Source organism: Schistocerca serialis, chromosome 5 (assembly GCF_023864345.2).
Source record: "Schistocerca serialis cubense isolate TAMUIC-IGC-003099 chromosome 5, iqSchSeri2.2, whole genome shotgun sequence".
Taxonomy (NCBI): Eukaryota; Metazoa; Arthropoda; class Insecta; order Orthoptera; family Acrididae; genus Schistocerca; species Schistocerca serialis.
Window position 1 is genome coordinate 833,748,915 of NC_064642.1, and position 13,214 is coordinate 833,762,128.

The window sequence follows — 13,214 nt, forward strand, 5'->3', positions numbered from 1 at the left end:
CAGACAATTTTTGTTCTTACTGTTACATTTATGAGCAGTACTGTTATTTTCAAATTGGGACTGGTCCTTTACAACAAATTGGATCATAATTTAATTGCCCTTTTTTTAAAAAAAATAATTGCCTTATGAGGTGCCAGGCCAGACATTAAACATTGTCATTACTGCACATTTCTGTGTAGCACAGCCTCAAATATTTATTATTCTATGTGACATTATTGGACGCAAGTATTCAAAGTAAGCCAACTTTCTGATGCTTTCATCACAAAATTAGCAATTACATCTAGAGGCAATGTTGTTCAACTCAAATATGTAACATGATCTACAATATATGATTTTCAGTTCAAATTCTGCTTAATATGCACACTCAGAGATTTTGAACATTCATTTTTACATAATTCCTTCTCCTGAGCTATATTTTTATCTGTGATAGCATACCTTCTACTGATAACGTACCCTGTCTTGTACAGAATTGAATTAACTACGAGTTTTCTGAGTTAAGTGACTGGCCATTAAAAAAAAAAAAAGAAAGAACTAGTCAATATTTTTTCTGACTGTTTCATTTATTCATAGAATCTAAAACAATCTTTAACTGTAAATTTTTATGTTGTTTCTCTTGTTATTCCGTTTCTATTGGATTTCATGGTGAAGCTTGCATCTTCAGGAAATAATACTATTTCTACTGTATCAGAGATATCTGGAAAGTCATTTGTATATGTCAAGAACAGGAGTTGTCCCAAACACAAATTTATGTAAGTAAATGTTTAACGTCTACTTTAAGTTTAACTTCAACAATAGTTCCCTTAATTTCTTTGTTCTTGCTCTATTGTGACAAATACACTGTTATTCAGGGAAAATCTTAACAATAGCTGTCTTCTACATATCTATTACAGATTTCTCATTACTTCAGTGACATGTTGCTTTGAATTTATTATCTTACCAATGAAACCTCTGTAAACTGAGTTCTCTAAGATCGGGTCTAGGAAAAATATCTCCAGGTACACACAACTTCGTGAATTTAATATTTAAATCTGAAAAAAGGAGAAAAAGTCATTATAAATGGATCACACCACAGTACAGGCAATAACAGGTGACCAATAAATAAACTGATACAAATTCAGCGAAACTGATACTTGTATGAAGTCAGATTTCTGTGTTTCAGGATAATAAATGGAAAACATTAATGGTCTTAGTATATACTTTCCATATGTGTGTAAAACTATCTTGCTCTCTGCGAGATGTGGAACCTTGAATAAATAAATATATCACGTACGTTAAATTCATTTCATGTGCAAACGTTATGTTTCAACCACTTCCACTGGAAGAAATACAGAATACGGCAGTAGTGTACTGAAAGAATATAACTGCTTGTGTATGGAGTTCAAACCTGAGCAATACCGCTGACTTCTAAATACTTTTTTATTTTTACTGGTGGCAAATAAAAGTGCTAGTAAAGATGCTACTTTCTGTGGTAATAACATACTGGCCATTTCTACCGATAAACAACTGGCTTTACGAATGGCAAGGGATCACTGTCTTCTTCAACTATGTGTGCTGTGATGACTAAGTTCCAAGACTAAGCAAATTTATGTAATCAACGCTAATCAAAAATTCTAGAAATCTATTATTAATGCATCAGACTAACACCAATTTCTCTCCTTATTTTGATATTTTGTGCAGATACTCTCCAAACATGCTACATGGCCAAATTCATTATTTCAAGATGTTCAGCCATGTAACTGATGACACTGTTGTCATGGTCTTTAGTGTGAAGGCTGGTTTCATGCAGGTCGCCACACTATAGTCGGATCTACGAATGATGCCAGTTCGCGCAGGTCGAGACAAGGACGGCGATTGTATTGTTGTCGGTTCCAAGCGAAATTTGCAGTACGCGCATACACATCCTTTGCCCCTGATGAAAGCATGTATCCTGCGAATTATGTCTCCCGCTTGCTTGTGTACAATTGGTTTGCCGCTCATGACTACCATCAGGCTTGACAACTCGCAACAAATGAAATAAAAATTTACTGAATTACTCGTTACGATCGCGCACAACATTCACAGCAGTGCGTTCAGAACACTCCCGAACGCCCGTTGACTGTCAGAGAATGCGTGACGTAGGAGCGCAAAACAAGCCTTAACTCGACCATCATCGTTTGTGGCGCCAGCTATAATCTATCCCATGAAGTCTCTCCATCTCAGCATAAGTACTGCAGCCTACATCCATTTGATACTGCTTACTGTATTCAAGCCTTGGTCTCGCACTATAATTTTTGCCTCTCCTCCTCTACACAGTTTCTTCCATTACCAAAATGACGATACATTGATGCCTCAGGATGAGTCCTATCAATTGGTCCCTACTTTTTGAAACATTGTGTCATAAATTTGCTTTCCCTCCTGTTCAATTTAGTACAGATTCACTATTTAGCCTATCCAATCTATCCACCCATCAATCTTCATTTCTCTTCCGTGGCACCATGTTTCAAAAGCTTCTTTCCTCGTCTGTCCTGGTTTATCATCATCAGATGCGGATCCAGGGTTCACATCCAGAGGGTTTCACAGTTTCGTACCATCTCCCACGTGCAGATCCATAGTTCGGTCCTGTGGAGAAGGGCAAGGGGAGGGGTCACAGTTTGTTACTTTGTGCATCCTTGCCCCACAAATATAATATGCTGTTACCCAGATTTTAACATGTCATAGATGCCTAGAATTTTAATAATGATGATAAAATATATAACTTGTTTTCATACCTACTGTATTATATATAATCAGTGGTGGCTCATCAGTACCCATTCCGTGTGTTTGCAAATTTTCAGATTCAGACAAGTTTGAGAGTGTGAAATTAATAACATCAGCTGCATAACAGTTAAACTTATCAACAAATTTATACAACTACAATCACTGCAAGTAAAAACATGCAATGGGCAATGTTGATTGCCTGGCATTTGCCGGTAGAAACTTCAGTGAAACTACTCGACGTTCTCAGACAGCAAGCGGAAAAGGTTAGGCTTCATGTATCTTGAAAAAACGCAGTACATCACGAACATAGGTGAATCTCCTAGTGCACTGCATCTAGACCAGGTAGAAATCAAGGAAACCAACAAGTTCAAGTACTAGGGAGAATGGTTGGAACATAATCTATCTGAAGGAACAGCACTATAAACTCGAGTCAACAAACTAAAGCTGGCATACCGGCTGACCAAGAACACTTATAATAAAAGATCTCTCTCCTGTAACACTAAACTGAAGCACTACCGGACAGTCATCCCAACAGAGAGCTCTACGAGTACCGTGAAAGAATCACAGATGTAGCTAGGAAAAGGCGTCTAGCATTTTATGGACACATTTACAGGATGCATCGTGACAGATTGACCAACCAGCTCCTCTGTTACTGGCAACACAGGAAGACCAAATCACGATGGTTGATGGATGTAAAGAAAGATCTTCAGGAACTGGGAATAACAGAAGGAAACTTGAAGGATCAGACAATACTCAGGAAGAAGCTTAGACAAAAGAGGTTCCAGGACAGACCACCAAGAAAGAAGATTGGTGCCCTCTGGACACAGGAGGAAGGAATTACACAGCGAGAGGATGCGTAACTACTGGGCAAACGTCAAAGCCTACTCCAAACGCAATAGTTAAATTTCGTGATCCTCAGTTGGCCTATATGAAATAAGAAGAAGAAGAATATGTATAACCTATCTGACACATGAAGGTATTGTTTTTGTGGAATTTTGTTGTTTTGTAGATAACTAAGAGCAGTTTAGGGCAATAACGAAATAATGTGTAAGCTTCTGCAAATCTTTTTTTTCTTAATCGTAGTTTTCGTGTTTTCTATTTTTTCAGAGAAATGTACAAGATCCCTAAGAGATGTATTAGTTTACGAATTTACTTCCAGGCTGAAAATCTTACGCTGCACCCACACAACAACTTGTACTAACTGTACCTTTGTTCAATGTTCACTTGTTGTCACGCTTGTTTGATATCGTCACTCTCCCAATCAAAGAATCTGTTTCGGAGGCCCTAGTTCCTTTGCGGCTAACTTTTCCTGGTAATTTAGGTTTCTGTTCCCAGTATGAGACTTTCAATGTGCAACAGAGTGTGCATTGATATGAAACTTCCGGGAAGATTAAAGCTGTGTGCCGGACTGAGACTCGAACCGGGGACCTTTGCCTCTCGCAGGTAAGTGCTCCAACAAGCGAGCTTTCCAAGCACGACTTACGACCCTTCTTCACTTACTTTTCTGTTAGTATTTAAAATAGATTCAATATATTTCATGTTTACACTGCACACGAAAGGCGATTCCCGCGCAGAAAAAAAGTAACTCCAAACTCAAAGTGCCGTTTGTGGAAATGATTAAACTCAAGTAGTAATGTCTACCAACTCAAGTAGTAATGTCCACCAACAGGGTCACTTGACTACAATACAAATGAGGCGCTGAGATCCATAAGGGCCTAAAGCACACCGCCGTCAACCACGTTTAAGTGAAAATCAGTGAAACCAGTGCTGCATCTTTTCGTTAATTTCCATATATGCATTTTTGGACCTACAGCACAGATAAACCTAACTCACCACAAGATCAACAGATTTCAGATGCATGAATAAATACTACAGTCTCACAACCGATGGTGCTGTGCTTTAGGCCCTTATGATTCTCAGCTCTCCCAATGGATTACTGTACAATAAAGTTCATAATTTAACGTACAACAACTCAATCAGAAACTCACAAAATAGGTTTACTGTCAGTATCATGTACTAATGTCCGATCTAATTTCACTACAGTATGTAGTGAGTGAATTGGCATATCTGAGGAGTATGCTAACATCCAGCAGGATTTATGCCAAGTGAACAGAGATAAAAGTCTGCCATAGTGTGCTAAAATCTGGTGACACTGACAGAAACTTCTAGTTGAGTGGCAAGGGCTAGCTGTGCAGGTCGCCAAGCGTTTATGTTGTTTATCAAAGCCTTATGTATTTGGCCAGTATGTCAATTACGTCACGCGAGTTGCGCATGCGGAAAAGCTCCTTAACACGTGCACAACTGAAGGTGCGCACGTGACTGTTGCCAAATTTCATGGAGTCTAAACGAGCAGTAGCGCGGTAGATTTAAGTGCCGTATCTTTCATATTACAGCATCTATGTTACATTTAACAGCATTCAAAGAAAAACAACCAATAAAGCTGTCGAAAGTTAGGGTGTTCATGTGCTCTTGTGTTCTTACACAGCAGCCGCCACTCTATATAATAGTCTATGAAACATAGGCACAATAATTTGAATAAATTAGTACTTAGCACATCAATGTAACATGAGTTTCAAAAAACTGCAATTTAGAAAAATTTAAGTATAAAATTTTGAAGCCACTTGTGAAGTTCATGTTCCAAACAACTGACTTAAAAACTGTAACATCAACAGTCCTCACAACTTTGACAGTGTCATAATGTACTGTCACATTTATCAGTAATTCACTTAGCATTACCACTGTGAACACAGGACGCAATTAATGGGTATTTGAGTAAATGCAGAGTGGGGATGTGTTTCTTTCAGTCATTTCCACTTCCGTTTTGAAATATCTGTCGTTCTCTCTTTTTTCCTTAGAAGCGGATCATTCCTTTTTTGCATTGCCTTATTCAGCTTCCTGTGGTCTGCCGGTCTCAAGAACAGTGTCAAGTTTGTTGTTAACACCAGATACATTCAGCCTGTGAATGAGTTGGTTCACCTGACTGACATGTTTCCTCCAGTCAGTCAAGCTCCAAACCAATCTACAAGTGCAATCCCTCAGGCAAGCATCTGAAAAGTATCCTGTATTAAAAATAGCTTTTAATTTTCTAGAAGCTCTTGCCATTTTCGAGACTCTCAGTTTTCATGCTCTTTATTCTCCAAAAGTTAACTAAGAAATCTGAAAAGTGTTAAATGGAAAAATACGAACGCATTTCCATCGCAGATATTTCCATGAGTTTAAGGTATCGTAATATTGCTTTCACGTAGCTTTATTATTTAAAGAGACATCAGCATTATCTCTTGTTTAAATGGAACTGTGGTAATTTCTGGGTCTAGTATGATAGTGCCCAAACAGACGAATTCAATCATGCTTCAGTCTTCAAAATCCGACAAGTAGTTTTGGAGAACATAGAATATTCAGAAGTCATGGGACATGGGCGGTTCTGGCCCAATGGGGGGGGCAATGTTCTCCTTAAGTGAACAAACCGACTAGAATAATTGAATGACCCTTTTGTTCACCTGGGTGCATGTTTTGATTATTTAGGTCGTAATTAATGGGCAATAACTCATGATAATTACCATAATTTATGTGCAAGATAGTGGCATGTGTCCAATGCTTTTATCTTAAAGTATTAACTGTCATTTTAATGATGATAATTTATTATATAAAAAATGACACCCCCACTGCTCCCACTGTGCTGTTACTCACTCCTCTTCAATGTTCTCCTAGCATCCTGAGACTCAGTTTCAATCTGGACCTCACTGGAGCAGCAGCAGCACCTGTAAATTCATGCGATATTACAAATATCCAGCATAGCACAGCATCCAGGGGAATTGATCTAGTTTTCGTGAATCTTCAGCACCCAACACTATTTTCTACAGCATGCGATACTACTTATGTCTAAGTCACTAATTTTTAAGAAGATGTTTGTATCACTGAAAAAAACGTTTTCCCCCAATTTTTAAGAAAATAAGCGTAATTATGGGTTTCCTGCCTAATTTTACCGATTTTTTAAGACAACACACATAAATACAAACTTCGCTGCTGTTTTGTCGATTTTCAGGAAACACATGTAAAACATGTAGCTTTAAATATTGAATAACGAACGCCACAAACATATAACACTATTTACAGTTTTTAGGATTTTATCGATTTTCCCTCAGTATTCCGCAAATACCTATAGGTTTACCAAATGTTTAAGATGACACACATAAAGATGGGCTTTTCATTAAAATGTTATTGATTTTCACCCAGGATTCCGTAAAATGCCTACTTTTACAAGAAGCAGCAGTGAAACACGGAACTTTAAATGTGTAACAACTAAGACAAAGAATAATACATTGAAAAAACAAGAATTCATCTCACAAAATAACATTATAAAATTAAAATCAGACCCAACAAACTGATTCAGTCAAAAAAAAAGAAAAAAGCTTTGAAAAATATAGACATCATACTGGATAACACAGAGAAGAGAAAGCTGACACATCCCGTCCTCTGGAGACAACCAAAGATCCACAAACGGAATCTTCCTGTGAAGCCAATACTGGACTTCTGAACATCGCCCACTTACAAGTTTTCCGGATACATGTTAAAATTACTGTCTGAAAATTTCAAAGTACAAAAAGATGGAACCATTAAAAACACTGCACAGCTTATACCACAAATAAAAAGATATAAAAATCCCAGACGCAGCAACACTCCACTCATGTGATATAGAAAGCATGTCTCCTTCTTCTTCTTCTGCTTCGTTAGGACCCTTCAGGATCATGGGTGGCTTGTTTTGCACGTCTTTTTTCTTCCCAATGCCTTTTCATTCTCTTGCTTCTTCTGCTAAGGCAACTTTGATTTTGGTCTCCGGTCACCTGCGACCATCCACCAACCCATTATACTTCTCCCTGTCGTGTACTACAACCTGCAGATTCCTGTCTCTCAAAATTTTCCGCTCCTCCTTTTCCAGTTCTATACAAGCTCTCTTGCCGAGTGTGATTGTTTCTGATGCATACAGAGCAGCATTTCTACCAATTGCTGTGTAATGTCGCAATTTGGCATCCCGTGACAGATTTTTCTTGTCACCACACACTGAAGCTTCTGCAAAAGCTGTGCCCTGTCTACTGCGCTATTATTGCTCTGTATGCCACCAGTTATCTTCTCCCCCAAATAACGAAAGCTGTTGACTTTCTCAATCAAAAAATGGTTCAAATGGCTCTGAGCACTATGGGACTTAACTTCTGAGGTCATCAGTCCCCTAGAACTTAGAACTACTTAAACCTAACTAACCTTAGGACATCACACACATCCATGCCCGAGGCAGAATTCGAACCTGCGACCGCAGCGGTCCCGCGGTTCCAGACTGTAGCGCCTAGAACCGCACGGCCACCCGGCCGGCCTTTCTCAACCACTTGGCCATCTATCCTCCAGTTAGACTCAGCATTCAATGTCATGGTCTTCTTATATGAAGTCTACAGTCCCACCTTTCTGCTGGCTCGGCTAGATTTTTCGTGCTGCCTTTGCCTGTTCTTCTGATTCATTTAAGAGTGCCATGTCATCTGCGAATGCCAGGCACTACACTTTTGCATTATGTTTGACTTTGTACACTATTTGCACACCTTTGATCTTCATGTTACTATTTAGTTGTCTCCACTGTCTCACTACTTCATCCAAAACCAGGTTAAATAAAATTGGTAACAGTCCATCCCATTGCCAGACTCCTGATTTTATTTCAAAGCTGTCTGACAGCGTACTGCGATGCCTAATCTTCGCAATAGTGTCGCTTAACGTTTCCTTCATTATTGCATGTGTTGCAGCATCCAGTCCTCTATCTTCTAACACATCAAGCAGAGTACTTCTGTTAACTGAATCATAGGCCTTTTGGAAGTCAAGAAATGTCACTGTTATCTTTTGTCCTTTCTTGTGTCTGTGTTCTATTAGCCTTTTTATTCCAAATATCTGTTCTGTACAGTTCCTCTCTTTTTTAAAACCACACTGGTACTCTCCTATTGTCAGCCCCAGTTGTTCTTCAACTCTGTTCAGCAAGATTCTCGACAAAACCTTGTACCCTATGTTTAAGCGAGAGATGCCCCTGTAGTTATCCAGTACTTACGTGCCCCCGTTCTTGTGTAGTGGTATTATAATGGCTTCTTTCCAGTCTAAGGGTATTTTCTTATTTCTCCAGATATCCATTATGATGTTGTACATACTTCTTTCTATTTCAGGCCCACCCCACTTGATCTCTTCAGCACAGATGTCTGCCAATATACCATTACCATAAACAATAAGAAATCATAGATTAGAAACTGAAAACTTATAGTCAACTCCCTGATGAAAAGATTAAAGGAATATGCATATTAATAAAGCTCATAACAGAACAATATTACTTGCAGTTCAATAATGAATTTATTTACAAGAAAATGGTTTACCATTGGTGTCCCCAGCTATAGGAGCCTTAGCAAATATCTTTGTACACCACAGTGAACAGATCATTTTCTCAAAAACAGTACTAAAGGAATACAACATATTCTATTGGTTCAGGTATATGAATGACATCCTTTGCTTAATAGGTGAACTACAAACAAAAATTAAAGAACTACATACTGACATCAACCAGCTGCATAAAAATATAAAATTCACAACTGAAAGAGATCACAATAGCCAAATTAAGTTTCTGGATATATTAAAAAACAAAACAGGAAGCATATGTTTGAATTTACCATAAATCCACAGCAATGGACATTGTCATTCCCCAATCCTCGAACCACCCACACACCCAAAGCAAGCAGCACTTCGACACATGTTCCATACACTCAAGAAAGAAAACTACCAAAAAGAACTTGACATAACAATGCAGATGGCACAAAATAATGGTTACAATAGTAACACTGTCACAAAGATAAACAACAAAATCAAAAGCAAAATAAAATCAGAAAGCACCAAACCACAGACAACAAACCATCAGAACCAAACACAAACCCTCAGTACCATAACAACTAAACGGAATAATCAGAAAAATATGAATGGAACAACAAGATAGTGCTCAGTGATATACAACCACAAACTCACACATAAAATCACCAACATTTTCAAAAGACAGGGAATAAACAAAGCATATACAACAGACAGTTGTGTACAAAAATACACGCCAAAACCGACAAAAGCAGGTATATATCAACTACAGCGGCACACTTCTGACAACAGATACATAGGACAAACAGGTAGAGCATTTGATGTTAAATACATCATGAGCCTGGAAGTATGGGACAAACTACTCCACATTTTCAGAACACCTAAAAGAACATAGCCACAAACAAACCGCTACAGAAGAAAACATGAAAATAATTAGAATCAAAAATAAAAACACCTCTTTACTCTGCAAGAAAATTACCACATACAGAAAACCAAATCAGAAATGAAAACCCTATTGAATGATCAAGTACACGTGCCAAACAGTTAGTTGTTTACACTAATAGAAGAAATAATACAACAATACTCTAAAAGATGATTATTATCACAATAATAATAATAATAGCAGCCAACATCTTTTCACTCACTTGTCCATGAACCCCTCCATAGAACATTTAAACTGAAACTCAAATCAGCTGATCGACAAACCTTTCAACCACTCTCTAACAGCTACTACATTCATATTCGACGCTGTAAAACTAGAACCAGCAACCCCCGCTCCCACTCACCCTTCCCCTCTCCCCACACACAATAAAAAAAGAATATACACACTCTTCAGCTCTCTACCTCTCTCTCTCTCTCTCTCTCTCTCTCTCTCTCTCTCTCACACACACACACACACACACACACACACACACACACACACACATACTCATACGCAGATGTAAACATCATGAATAGACGTTAGTTTTCAACTTATACTTCGTTAGGTTGGCAACATGTAGGTAGACAGACCAACCAGGAGGAACATATAATGAAATCACAATATTTACGTTGTTAACAGCACAATGTTGGAACAAACAGCTAGAACTAGTTGCAAAAGAAAAATAGTGCACCGCAAAGAAGAGGAAAACATGGTGAACAGTGTGAAAGAAAAAATTCGGAATACAAAACTGTGCTTAAGTTTAGGAAATAAAGTGGCAGCGCGATCTCCAGACCAGATGAGAGGAAATGCAGATGCAAAAAAAATATCTCATTGAAGATGCCTTAAAGTAAGAATGAGGTGAAACGCATCTGGGGAAAATAAATTAAGTTGCAGCAACGAAAGGCTAATTTATTTACATAACAAGAATTTCTGTGCTTGCTGCGAAGAATGGCCAGGTAAACAAACTTGTTAAGAAATCTACGTCTGTTATCAAAATCAAAGAGTTGTAGCTCAATGCTACAACTTTATTCACAGGATATTGTCTACAAATCAAAACTGTAAATTTAGTTCATCCATTTATAGGCTGACCAATCTCACAGAAAAATGTGGCTTCTTATTTACAGAGAAAACAAAAGACTGAACTTCTGTTGCTGAAAAACCTTCGTTTTAGTCCCTGATTTTCTAATTGCAGCCACATCGCAAAAAGATGCGCCCAGCCAAGTCATAGAGCCCTCCTAATTCTATTGAAATCCCATAACGCTGCGAACCCTCTGCTACGTTAGTTAAAGGGCTTTCTAGGCTTCCACCTGTCACTGGCAATGAAAAAACGTACACGGAGAAATTCACAGCTATGGTGCTGCTGAAGTCCAGACACTTTTTCGGTTGGTACTGCTTCTAATGATTTGTAGTCAGTCACTTAATAGAACAGTAGCAGGTCACTTTTTACATTTTAGATACAATAGCTACATTTATCTACATTCAGATTCAGCTCCCACCAGCTCGGAGTCCTCTGTAAATCGATGTATCCTACTGGTATCGTAAGCCTGCTATAGACAGGAGCCTACATCTACATACATATTCCACAAACCAATGTGGATTATGTCATAACAGTATTGTCGATTTTTTCATTCCTACTGGACTAACACACGTACACTATGTGATCAAAAGTATTCGGATACCCCCCAAAAATTACGTTTTTCATATGAGGTACATTGTGATGCCACCTACTGCCAAGTACTCCGTATAAGCGACCTCAGTAGTCATTAGACATCGTGAGAGAGCAGAATGGGGCGCTCCACGGAACTCACAGACTTCGAACGTGGTCAGGTGACTGGGTGTCACTTGTGTCATACGCCTGTACGCGAGATTTCCACACTCCTAAACATCCCTAGGTCCACTGTTTCCGATGTGGTAGTGAAGTGGAAACGTGAAGGGACACGTGCAGCACAAAAGCGTACAAGCCGACCTCGTCTGTTGACTGACAGAGACTGCCGAGAGCTGAAGAGGGTCATAATGTGTAATAGACAGACACCTATCCAGACCACCAAACAGGAATTCCAAACTGCATCAGGATCCACTGCAAGTACTATGACAGTTAGGAGGGATGTGAGAAAACTTGGATTTCAAAGTCGAACGGCTGATCATAAGCCACACATCACGGCGGTAAATGCCAAATGACGCTTCGCTTTGTGTAAAGAGCGTAAACATTGGAAGATTGAACAATGGAAAAACTTTGTGTAGAGTGACGAAACACGGTACACAATGTGGCGATCCGATGGCAGGGTGTAAGTGCGGTGAACGCTCGGTGAACGTCATCTGCCAGTGTTTGTAGTGCCAACAGTAATATTCGGAGACGGTGGTATTATGGTGCGGTCGTGTTTTTCATGAAGGGGGCTTGCTCCCCTTGTTGTTTTGCATGGCACTATCACAGCACAGACCTACACTGATGTTTTAAGCACCTTCTTGCTTCCCATTGCTGAAGAGCAATTCGGGGATGGCGATTGCGTCTTTCAACACGATCGAGCACCTGTTAGTAATGCACGTCCTGTGGCAGAGTGGTCACGACAGTAACGTCCCTGTAATGGACTGGCCTGCACACAGTCCTAACCTGAATCCTATAGAAGACTTTTGGGATGTTTTGGAACGCCGACTTCGTGGCAGGCCTCACTGACTGACTTCGATACCTCTCATCAGTGCAGCACTCGGTGAAGAATGGGCTGCCATTCCCCACGAAACTTTCCAGCACCTGATTGAAAGTATGCCTGCGAGAGTAATTAATGACAAGAATACTCACCATTTCTCATACAAACTGGTGAAGTTTTGTTAATGAGCATTGCTTCATTAACTAACGTGACTAGTACATTACGACCCATAAGCTTTCATAGTTTGAAGAACCATGCTCATTAATTATCAATTACGTAAAGCACAACAAACTATAACTCTTTGAATAACAAATGTGCTTTGATAAGTCGTCTTTTGACGTACTCAAAAGTATAATTAGCTGTGCAAATGACAACACAACATTAAATTCAAGTTCAACCACTTTCTCATAATAAGTCAGGACACTCGGAATTAAATTCACTAGGATAGGACTCCTGTCCAGGTTTGTGATTTGGGATAATCACGCGTGTAAGATAGAGTTTTTAGCAACACGGCAATTATTATTATGAAATCAACC

General features: G+C 39.0%; 1 protein-coding gene across 1 annotated transcript in view; it reads right to left on the reverse strand.

The window, feature by feature from the left end:
* LOC126480821 (testis-specific serine/threonine-protein kinase 3) overlaps positions 1-8,945 on the reverse strand; it is a 67,007-nt gene extending 58,062 nt beyond the window's left edge. The window contains exons 1-2 of the mRNA XM_050104159.1: positions 8,816-8,945; positions 938-1,028 (exon numbers count right to left, since the gene is read on the reverse strand). The gene's annotated coding sequence lies outside the window, so the exon portion shown is untranslated. The remainder of the gene's footprint in view (positions 1-937; positions 1,029-8,815) is intronic.
* Between the last annotated feature and the right edge of the window lie 4,269 nt (positions 8,946-13,214).